Source organism: Cetorhinus maximus, chromosome 28, assembly GCF_964194155.1.
Source record: "Cetorhinus maximus chromosome 28, sCetMax3.hap1.1, whole genome shotgun sequence".
NCBI classification, from domain to species: domain Eukaryota; kingdom Metazoa; phylum Chordata; class Chondrichthyes; order Lamniformes; family Cetorhinidae; genus Cetorhinus; species Cetorhinus maximus.
The window spans coordinates 23,346,047-23,352,593 of record NC_135906.1 but is presented as its reverse complement, the minus strand read 5'-3'; positions in this window follow the sequence as shown (position 1 = coordinate 23,352,593).

Sequence of the window (6,547 nt, the reverse complement as noted above, 5' to 3'; positions counted from 1 at the left end):
GGCAGAGGCTCGAGTTTCTTTCCATCGCATCACTGACCAGCAATCTCTCCCAGTCTTACCACCTGCCTTTGCCGTGTGCTGGAAGGATTTGCAGGCTGATGATACTCCACCTGTTTGGCCAGGTTATGAACTCACCTCGTGGCCATCAAGCCCCTGGAGTGGGACTTAAACCCAGAGCTTCTGGCTCGGAAGCAGGACCAAGCTACGCACCGCACCGCAGGACCTCCTCACTTGTAAACACTAACGCAGGACTAACTGGATTGCTCTTTGAAAGAGCCAGTACAGACTTAATGCACTGAATGGCCTCCTGTGCCATGCTATTCAGTGATTCAGTCTCAGACCCTCCTGCTATTCTATACTGAGGGGCTCGAATCCATGTAAAACTGCAACAAGAAATGTAAATGTATACTGTAACTATAAACTATTATGGTAAATGCAGTGAGACACCTCATGTACTGTATTGAAAGAAACTGACCTATATTGCAATTGCTGTAATGTCAGATTTGACCTGTTATGTAATCTACCTTTACAAATTTTACGATTGTAAGTATATTCTGGGGGGAAAAAAGCTGTTTCTATGATTGTATGATACCACACATTTCTCATGGAAATGTTTGTGCAGAAAAACACCTTTGACCATAAGTGCATCAGCCAAAGGGCCGCACATATTATCCTTGAGGCCCTGTAGGGGAAAAGAGATGGTGGATGATGTTGGTTCCCTGAGCAGAACGTCCAATTCATTTGGCAGAATGCTTCATCACCAGAACTTTCAAACAAGTGGTGAGAGGTCCCCCTCCCCACCGTCAGATCCTTCGTGCGTGCCCAGAGTCTCACTGCCATCGCACCTGTCCTCAAGGCAGCTGCAGTGCGCCCACCACCTTCTGGCATGTTCCTTTGCAAAGTCAGGTCTGGAAAATGAAAGAGTAGTTTTTGTTGAGATTCACGCCGAGCAGCTCCGTAACACAGGACACTGTGCTCTGTGGGCTGTTCCCAGGGAGGCACACCTGAGTCATATATCAGCTGCTGCTGGAGGACCATCAGCTCAATGAAAGATCTGCCCAAAACCTGCTGGTCCACAGTGCAAAGAGCTGTTGACCAGCAAGTGTTGCAGACTGGCATATTCCAAGGTCCAGTACCAGTCAATAAACCTTGGGGCAGCCGTTGCAAAGGCTCAATGGGGAAAGGCCATAGTCTAAGGCCCTCCTGTCATTGTATACTGAGGGGCTGAAAGCCATGAACTGGATGCACCAGAGAATGTTTGACATAACATGTATATTGTAAATACAACTGGTAATTATAAGTGTTGCAAGGCACCTCACAATGCCATGTACTGTGTTGAAAGAAACTGGATTCCACTTAATGTAACACTGGGTCAAAATCCTGGCACTCCCTCCCTAACAGCACTGTGGGTGTACCTAAACCACATGGACTGCAGCAGTTCAAGAAGGCAGCTCATCACCACCTTCTCAAGGGCAACTAGGGATGGGCTATAAATGCTGGCCTGGCCAGTGATGCCCACATCCCAAGAAAGAATAAAGAAAATATAAAATTTGAACTGTTACGTGAAGCACATTTACAAATTTTATGAATAAAATATTTGTTTTTCAAAGAAATTCTATGATTCTATCCTCCCTGACTGCATACAGTGCCTAATATGATGCTCTCATTTCCCAGTCGGTGCTAAACTAGCTGGTCTTAGGCTAGGATCATAGCCAGCTATGAAGCAGTAACCCTCAGTGTCATGCCGAGGGGATGCTCCATTGTCAGAGGTGCTGACCTTTGTATGAGATGTTAAATCTGGTGTGCTGGCCTGCTCTCTCCCTCAGCTAAAAGCTCACACGACACTATTTTGAAGAAGACCAGTGGAGTTCTCCCTAGAGTCCTGACCAATATTATCCCTCAGTCTATACCTAAAATAGATTATCTGGTCATTTATCACACTGCTGTTTGTGAGAGCCGGCTGTGTGCAAATTGGCTGCCATGTATCCTACATTACAATGTGATTCCATTTCATTGGCTGTGAAGCACTTCCTGAGGTCATGAATAGCACTATATAAATGTAAGTCTTTCTTCCAGTGCATTTGGGATTGGAAGAAGATGAGGTGTGATTCCTGCTCCTGATTGCTGTCCAACTTCTCAGCTTCACAGGGAAAGGTATCTTGCCAGATAAGGGTAAGGGCTCAGATAACCAGCTTTCCACTTAGAATGGCCACTAAGACAATGTGGCTGATGTACGTTCCATGGGTGACACTTTACCCTAGCAAATGCCTGTGTCCTTAGTAGCAACTTGAGAGAGATCGTTGCACCTTTATCAGGCAGATATGAAACCATTCATAAACTGCAACTTATAGATCAAGGAAAGAAATAGTCATGAGTTGGATAAATAGGAATTAACTAGGTGAGTGGATAGTGTACAAATGCATGATAATAATAATTTAGGGTCTTTGCCCTTGGGTCACATGACATTATAAAGTCATAATGGCACAGAAGGAGGCCATTTGACCCAGCAAGTCCATGCTGGTTCTCTGTAGAGCAATCCAGTTAGTCCAATTTCCCCCATTCTATCCCTGCAACCCTACAGGTTTATTTCCTTCAAGTGCCCATCCAACTTCCTGTTGATATCATTAATTGTCTCTAATTCCACCAGTTCCAGGTCATTCACAATCCCCTTACGCCTCTTGCCCAAAGCCTTAAATCTGTGTCCCCTAGGCCTTGCACCATCAGCAATTGGGAACGGCTTTTCTTTGTCTAATAAGAGGGATTTTGTTATGCATTTTCTGCCACTTGCATAGAATCCGTTTTAACGAGGCCCAGCTATCCTCTGGTACATTACCCCTGAGCCTATGCTTCATTTATGAGCCTGAGAGGAATTGAAGCCAAACCCACCTTCATATTCCAGCAGGAGTCATTAAGTCATAGAGGCATAGAATAATATTGCACAGAAGGAGACCATTCATGCCTATGCCTGCTCTTTGAAACAACTGTCCAATTAGTTCCATTCCCTTGCTCTTTAATGTTGCCCAACAAAATTTTCCTTCACAAGTATTTATCCAATTCCCTCCTTCTGTGCCTTATGCCTTCATAAGATTTCAAGTTGCTGTTATGGGCCATTGCCAAGGCCTTTATTCCCCTTCAGCTGTTAGGCCCTAAGCTCTGGAATTCCCTCCCTAAACCTCTCTGCTTCTCTACCTCGTTCTCCTCTTTAAGAAGTTTGTTAAAACCAGCCTCTTTCCTGTCCTAATATTTCCGTAGGTGTCAAATTTTCTTTGATAACTCTTCCGTGAAGCTACTTGAGGCATTTTACTATGTTAAAAAGGTTGTATAAATTGTTGGGATGGTTTGAAATTTGGCATGCTTATGTTTGTCTGATGAGTGCAAAACATAAAGCTTCAGCAACCTGTCTCTCTTTTCAGCAAAGTGCTATACAAATGTTTGTGTTGTTGTTATGGGAGGTTAGGCACTTCACTACCCCAAATGCCCCATAATCAAAGGGGAAAGAGGAAACACCTCACCACAAATGGATTCATTATAAGTCTCTGTCCAATAGTTATGTTGGAATCTTTGACCTGTTCTAAGGGTAGTAGGATAACTCTGGAGTTTAGAAGAATGAGAGTTGATCGAATTGAAGCATTTAAAATTCCTAAGGGGAATTCCTACAGGGTAGATGCTGGGAAGATGGTTCCCCTGGCTGGGGAATTTAGAACACAGGATCACAAGCTCAGGATAAAGGGTTGGCCATTCAAGATGATGAGAAATTTCTTCACTCAAAAGGTTGTGAATCTTTGGAACTCTCTACCCCAGAGAACTGTGGATATATTCAAAACCAAGATTGATAGATTTTTGGGTATTAAGCAAATTAAGGGATATAGGGATAGTGTGGGAAGGTGGAGTTGGGGTAAAAGATCAGCTATGATCTTGTTGAATGGCTGAGCAGGCTTGAAGGGCCAAAAGGCCTACTTCAGCTACTACTTCTTATGTTCTTATGAAAAGGTCCCAGCTGTGGTAGCCTTCATGAGTGAAAGCATAGAGACATGAGTCATCAAGTTTGCCAATGCGAAGGGGAAATGGGGTGCATGTGGTTCCTGGGCTTAAGCAAGCGCTATGTAGGACCCAGTTATCTTCCAGCTCATCAACATGTATGATTCGCCTGCGAGTTGCGCGATTTGTATCTTAACTCTGGCAGTTCATGTGAGACATTCAAACTTGCACAGATTCTGTGATTAGTCAGGTTGTAGTGATTGTGGATTTGTTCAGTGTGAACGTTGTGGCATCTCAATTAGACAAAGTGCGCTGGCTGCTGCTCCCTGTGGTGACAAAACAAAGTCACTCCCAAACATTCTCCGTGAAGACCACATTGCCTGTTCTCAGTGTAATGTTTACCAGGGGTGATTTGAAACAGAGCAACATGATGTGTTTTTAAAATTGTTCAATTCTTACTTGTTCTGTCTTCAAAAGGAGAATTTTTTTTTGTATTTTATACTTGATATACATTTTGGATATAATTATTGTGGTAAACAGGAGTGCCAGCAACCACATAAATTTGAAGAAAAATGCCAGTGAGGTATTTTGCATTTTAAACTACTTGCTGAAGAAGGTTTTTGAACTCTGCTCAACTTTAATGTCAATCCCTGCTTCCCATGGTCAGCAAGATCATCTTCTTTTACTTTCAAATCATCTCTCGTCGTTGCCCCGAACTCTCTTCTACCTCAAACTTCCAGGCCGTAACTTGAGTACCTCAAGGCTCTTTTCCTCCAACATACACCTTGCTGGCCTCCCACCCTCCAGGATATCCAGAACATTGCTGGCAAGAGAGACATCTTGCTGAAGTTTTTTGACTTGTATTCATCTGGACAAACACAAGAATCCCAAATTTCAATCGATCACAACAATTTATACTGTTTATTGGTCAGCAAGTCCTTATTTATTCTGTCATGGGATGTTGGCAAGGCTAACATTTATTGCCCAGCTATGGCATTTCAGAGGGCAGTTAAGAGTCAACCACGTTGCTGTAGGTGTGGAGTCACATGTGGGCTAGAACAGGTAAAGCCAGCAGATTTCCTTCCCTAAAGGGCATTAGTGAACCAGAAGGGTTTTTATAACAAGATGATAGTTTCACAGTCACCGTTACTAGGACTAGGTTTACACTGAACAATTGAACCTGTGCCCCCAGATCATTAGCATGGGCCTCTGGAGATCTAGTTCAGTGACTTTACCACTACAGCACCATCTCCCCCAATACAAGTTGATACTGACACTACACCAACGTCTCTCCCAATACAAGTTGACACTGATTGGCCGAGATGTTGGCATGGAGAAAGCAATTGGAAACTAAATCTCCCTAAGCTCTCCAGTAATTCAAAAAGGCACAAGGCTGGAACATATTCCATTTGTTTGCAGAGAATTATCCAGAACACAACAGTCCACTTACTCACCTACACTCATAACCAGTTCAACTCATTTCCATCCTTCTGGACTCTTCGTTCCTCAAGGGAATAGACGTTCAGGTTCTTCTCTTTACCCTCAAATTCTCCCATGAGCTTGTCTCATCTCTCTGTCTCCCTCTCACCCCACCTCCTCTATCTCCTCCTTATCTGCACCCTTTTCCATCCCTCCTCCCATATTCCACAGATAGGAGCTGTGGTGACTCTACCTACCTCTGGGACTCCCTCCCTCACCAATCTCAGCCTTGGTACCTCTCTCCCAGCTTTCTGAAGGAAACCTTGCACTCTCCCACTTTGACCTTGCAAGCACCCCTTGCCTGACTGGTTCCCTTTCTTGCTCTTGTGCTCCAGAAGTTTGCAAACCACTCGATAGCCTCTAAATGTAAATAGAATCTGTTGAGGGTGACGATCCTTCCTGAGATGATCAGAAAATGTTGGTGTGATTGCTCATTCCCAGTTATCCCTCAATCTCTGTCTTTACACTTTGATAGCAAGTGACGGGTTGCTTTGAGTCCATTTTAAAATGGCCACCCCCTTTCCGATCCCCCTTTTCCCAATAATTTATAATTAAAAAAATATATATTTTTCTTTTCCCACCTATTTTTAAATTTACTTTGATCTATTGTTTCATCTCCACCTTTTAGCCCTTCCCCCCACCCACCCCCACTAGGGCCATCTGCCACTAGCTTGTCCTGCTTGCTACCCTTAATGTCCCAATTAGCACATCCCTTAGATAATATCACCACCGTCAACACCCCTTCGTCCTTCTGTCTATGACATCTTTGGCAATCTCTTTGCCTCCACCTATCACTGGCCCTCTATCCAGCTCTACCTATCCCACACCCCTCTACCAGCTTATATTTCACCTCATTTCTCTATTTCCTTAGTTCTGATGAAGAGTCATACGGACTCGAAATGTCAACTGTGTTCCTCTCCACAGATGCTGTCAGACCTGCTGAGTTTTTCCAGCTATTTTTGTTTTTGTTTCAGATTTCCAGAATTCGCTGTATTTTGCTTTTATTATAGTAAAATGGTTATGTTGCTTCAGTGCCCTCTGGTGGGAAAGAGTGGCATATTTGAGAACTAATGCTTTTAAACATGACCAC